Raw genomic sequence first — 6,000 nt, 5'->3', positions numbered from 1 at the left:
TTTTCTCTGACATGCAAAAGCTAGTCAAAAATAAGGGAAAAAATAGAAAAGAAAAGGGGAAGGATTTCATCAAAATAGGATAAAGATCAGGAAGGGGATTGAGGAAGAAGCAGGAGGGATGGGATAAGTGAAGAACAGTGGAATGAACAACGTTCGTAGGTCTATATATGAATATACCTCAGTGACTCTCACCATTACATATATTCATAAGGCACTAATTGAAAAGAAAAAATACAAGTAAACAGCAGAAAGATCAGTAGAGAAGAAGGAAGGGAATGGGAGAAGGGAGGATGGAAGGGAAAAGGGGAAATACTAGGGACTGACTTCAAGCAAATTATATTTCAGACTTTTATAGTTACATCAAAATGGATCCTAATGTAATGCATAACTAAAAAGAATTGATAAAATTGAATAAAAATTTCTCCATGTGTTTAGAGCTGCTATAGCTGATTTTTAAAAATTAAACCTGCATTTGATAGGCAACTTTAATAAATTTCATCATTAATTTTAATAGATTATCTACAAAGTATTTTAGACTTTCTACAAAGCATATGCAAATAGTAACACTGAAAAGCTTCTAATTTTAACATAGTTTTAGACTTACAGGAAAGCTACAAGAACAATGGAGCCTGTAGATTCTTTAAGTACCTTTCCCAAATGTTAACATTTCAATATAGTTGCTTTCATGTCTCTTTCAATATATAAAACTACTTTCTATTTCCTGGACCACTTGTGAATAAAGTGCAGACATGAGAATAAGTAATATTCACTCCTACATATTTCATTGTACATTTCTTAAAAACAAGGCAGTATAAGAATCAAAATCAGGGAATGAACATTCCCACAATACTATCAGCTAATCAAAGTACAAATTTGCCAGTTGTTCCACTATTCCTATCACAAATTGCATTAATCAGATATAGGTCTCTAATCAGAATCAGGTTTCCCACCTTTACTTATCACTCATGCTCTGCATTTTGAAGTATACAAGCCAGGAAAGATGCTACTCAGTAAATATTTTGAGGCTAAGTAAATATCCTAAAACTTATTATACTTTTATCCCACTAATTATAGCATTTATTGATGATTCTTGTCTAAATGACCTAGTATATGTACCGGAGATTTTTGAAATCTATTCTCTCTTCTGAGCTCATGCAATGCAATTCTACTGTGAGCAAAAGGTTTTCTTCATTTATTCATTAGTATTTAATTTTTTTTATAATTACATGGGCTTGTGGTTTCTTATTTTACTCAATGTTATGACCTATTACTATTGTCAACTTATATGCTCAAAATGTCCTCAGATTTGGCCAATGGGAGCCACTTCAAGGTGATAAGTTCATTTCGATGTGCCCCACCATTCTCTGAGCACTTTCTTACTTTTTGGCATAAGATGCCATAAGGCTCATCTCATTCATTCCCAGCCATACTCCTGGAGTCCATTAATTTTCAAAAAATTCTAGTTCGTTTTTGGTGGAGAATGATATTAAGAAATCAAGATCTGGGTGCCAAGGGTACTCACCAGTACTCAGGTGATACTGCTGCCAGGACCTCTCAGTAGACATATCCAGGAGTTCATAAAACTCAATTCCAATTCAACACCACAGAGTTTGTTTTAGCCTTCCTCCTTTGCACATTCTGACCTTGTTATCCATAACATGTGTAGTTATTTTTCAATTTTTCAATCCTATTGCAAAAGTTATTCCAGGCACCTTCTGTTGGGATGATTACATTCTAGGAAATCCTTCAAGGAGGGTTTATGGCTACAAAATTCCATGAGTTTTAACATATTTAAAATGATTTTCTTATAACCGTTATAACTAAAGGATAACTATTTTTATTTTTTACAGTGCTGGAGATCAAACCCAGGGCCTTTCACATACTGGGTAAGTGTTCTACCACTTTTCTTTTCCTTTCACTTTTTTTAAAAAATATATTTTTTAGATGTTGATGGACCTTTATTTTATTCATTTATTTACATGTAGCACTGAGAATTGAATCCAGTGCCTCACACATGCTAGCCAAGTGCTCCACCACTGAGCCACAACTCCAGCCCCTTTTCCTTTTAAAGTAAGAAAATACCAAGGCTTTATATATAAATCCTTGGTTATATATATATATATATATATATATATATATATATATATATATATATATATATATATAATCTTCTTATTTTATTCTCTTTCATTGCTGAGTAATATTCTATTGTGCATATACGCTACATCATCTAGGTTGGTTCCACAGTTTAAGCATGTGTGTGTGTGTGTGTGTGTGTGTGTGTGTGTGTGTGTGTGTGTCAGGAATAAAATAAGAAGATAGTACTAAGTGAAGTTAGCCAATCCCAAAAAAACAAATGCTGAATATTTTCTCTGATATAAGGAGGCTGACTAATAGTGGGGTAAGGAAAGGGAGCATGAGAGGAATAGACAAACTCAAGATAGGGCAGAGGGGTGGGAGGGGAAGGGAGGGGGCATGGGGTTAGAAATGATGGTGGAGTGTGATGATCATTATTAACCAAAGTACATGTATGAAGACACAAATTGGCGTGAATCTACTTTGTATACAGCCGATATATGAAAGATTGTGCTCTATATGTGGTAGTAAGAATTGTAATGCATTCACTGTCATATATAAATAAAAAAATAATTTTAAAAATAGCTCTACTTGTTAGGTAAGTGGAAACATTTTACACAGTTCTCATGAGTAAATAAGATTTATCTGCTTTTGAGGGGTATTTCTAATCTAAAAGAAAGCCCCTCTTGTTTTATTGGGTGGAAACTGTTTCTTTTTTTTTTAAACTAGTTTGCTTTTTTGTAGCAATTTTGAATTTATAGAAAATTGAGCCGAAAATAGAGTTCCCCTGTACATGTTCTTGCCCACAAGCAGTTTTTCGTATAAAATGGTGCCCTCCACCAACTTCATTGATATATCTAATTAATTAATGATTGCTTACAGTATTCTCTTATGACCTTTATATGTCTATAAAATGGTTAGTATTATTATTTTTGTATTGTCTCTCTGATTTTTTCTTTCCTCCTTCTAGCTTTGAGTTCAATCTTCTTTTTTCTAATTCCTTACAGTTGAGTTATTGGCCTGAGATCCTTTTTAATTTATAGCCATAAATTTCCTGCTGAGTCCTTCTGACTTTGCTACACCTCCTCCTAAGTTCTATTACATTTTCACTTTCATTCATCTTAAGTATTTAACATTCATCTTTAAAAGTATTTTCTTTGTAATTCGCGTGTGCTGTGTAATTGCTACATGGAGCATGTTAGAACATGTTAGAATTAATGAATCCATACTGATACATTATCATGGAGTCCACAGTTGACCTTAGGGACTCAGCTTCATGTTGTGAAGTTCCATGAGTTTTAACAAATGACAGACATGAGTCCACCCACACAGTATCATACAGAGTAGATCCACTGTCTTAAAAACTCCCTGTGCTCCACCTCACCATCCCACTTCCTCCCCTCTCCCCTCACTCCTGGCAACCCCTGATTTCTGTCTTTGTAGTTTTGCCTTCTCCACAATGTCTTGCATTTGGAATCACAGTCTGTAGCAGTTTCAGACTGGCTTCCTTCCCTTAGGAAACCTTAGGTCAAAGGTTCCTCCATGTCTTTTTGTAGCTTGATAACATTTCTTTTTACCACTGAATAAGACTGGATGGTATGGGCATATCCATTTGTTTATCCATTCACCTTCTGAAGGACATCTTTGTTGCTTCCAAGTTTGGACGATTATAAATTTACTGTGAACACTTCTGAGTAGATGCACTGAATGTAGGTGTATGTGTACTATAAACATTTTTGTGAACATTTGTTGTTGTTGTTTTAATTCAGTTGGGTAAATGCCAAGAAAGGAGAGCAATTGCTGGATTGTGTAGTAATGCTGTATTTACTTTTGTAAGAAAACTGCTTTCCAACGTAGCTTGTCACTGTGTACTTCTGTCAGCAATGAATAAGAGTTCCTGTTGCTCCCAATTATCACCAGCATTTGCTGTTTTCAGTGTATTGGGTTTTAACCATTCTAATAGATATTTAATGGGATCTCATTGTTGTTTTAATTTGCAATTCTCTAATGATAGAAATGTTGAGCATCCTCTCATATGTTTATTTATTATTTATCATCTGTAGTTTTGTGTCTATTTAGATCTTTTACCCATTTTTAATTAAAATTTTTGTTTCTTTCATGGCTTGTGCCTTTGGTGTTGTATCTAAAGGGCCATTACAAAACCCAAAGTATCCTATAAACTTGGTATAATTGCTTATTAGATTCAGCAGATTTTGTTTGGGGGTACTGGGAGTTGAACCCATCGGCATTCTACCACTGAACTATATCCTCAGCCTTTTATTTATTTATTTATTTATTTATTTATTTATTTATTTATTTAATACTTTGAGACAGGTTCTCAATAAATTGGTAAGGATGGGCTTAAACCTCCTGCCTCAGCCTCCTGGTTCACTGGGATTATAGGTGTGTCCCATGGTGCCCTATCAGCATGTATTTTTCTGTTGATTATTTGTGATTTTCTACCCAATGATGTCACCTATAAAACATTTTACTTCTTCCTTTCAAAGCTGTATATTTTAATTTTCTTTTTCTTGCCTTTTTGCATTAGTTATATATAAAGCAAAAACTATTCTAAGCCAGGTATGGTGGTGCACACTTGTAATCCCAGTGACTTAGTAGTTTGAAACCAGAGGATTGCAAACTCAAGGCTAGCTTTAGCAACTTAGTGAGACCCTGTCTCAAAATAAAAAATAAAAAGGCTGTAGTTCAGTGGTTCAGCACCCCTCGCAACTACCAATAACAAACATAAAAAAAATAATAATAATTTTAAGGTTGGTGTTGTTTTTTAAATGATTAGAAGAATGCATTCAAGTTTTGAGCCTAGAGTTTTCTTTATGGAAAAGCATTTAGTTAAAATGACAATTTAATATTAGGTAATTCAAATTTTATTTCTTAATGTTTTTTTAAAATAAGTGTTTTTCAAAAAATTTAATCAGTTTATCTTGATTGTCAGATTTGTTGGTGTAACCTGATCATCCACCTGTTATCTTTTAAAAATCAGTAAGTTCTGTAATGTATTTTCTTTATTCCTGATATTATTAATTTGTATTTTCTTTTTGACTTCATAAATCTGGTTTGGATTTTATCAGTTTTATAATCTTTTTAGATAATCAATTTTTGGCTTTGTGGATTCTCTACTACATACTTATACACTATTTCATTGATTTCTTCTTATTAATGTACTTTCTTTCTCATAAGAAAATATAAAGGTTTAATTGCTAGATTTTCTTTTACTTTCCTCAAAGTTTAAACTGATAATTTGAGGCATTTCTTTTTGCACATTATACATTCTGAAAGCTGCTTTCTACAAGATTTTAGAAATTTTTCTGTGACATAGCATAAAAGTCATCATTTTAACTGTTTTAAGGTGTCCAGTTCAGTGGAATTAAGTACATTCAATGTTGCAAAACCATCACCACCATCTAGTTAAAACATTTTCTTCATTTCAAATTGAAATTGTGTCCATCAAGCAGTTTTTCCCTTTTCCCTTCTCCTCTCTGTCTCTGCCAACCAGGAAGCTCTTCTGTCTATGGATGAGCCTATCTAGATATGTCACACAAATGGAATTATAAAACAAATGTCTTTTGTGCCAGTTCTCAAGGTTCATCTACATTGCAGCATGTATCTTGTTTCCTGCAATTCTACAGTGAGTTTTGAAATGGAAATTTGTGAAAGACCTCCAACTTTCTTCTTTTTAAAGTTGAATTTAGCTATTGGGATGCCATTCAATTCCACTTAAATTTTAGAATTAGCTTTTCTGCAAAAAAAAATGGCCATTGGGATTTTGATAGGAATTGCATTGATTCTGCAGATCACTTGGGTCATCTTATGGACCAAATGTGCCCTCTCCCCAGTCCTATGTTGAAATGCTAACCCCTACTGCCATGGTACGGGGCGGGGGGTGCTTCAAGAGGTAATCAGGTC

This window comes from Ictidomys tridecemlineatus, unplaced genomic scaffold (assembly GCF_052094955.1).
Source record: "Ictidomys tridecemlineatus isolate mIctTri1 unplaced genomic scaffold, mIctTri1.hap1 Scaffold_89, whole genome shotgun sequence".
Lineage (NCBI taxonomy): Eukaryota > Metazoa > Chordata > Mammalia > Rodentia > Sciuridae > Ictidomys > Ictidomys tridecemlineatus.
Note: the sequence above shows the minus strand (reverse complement) of the source record.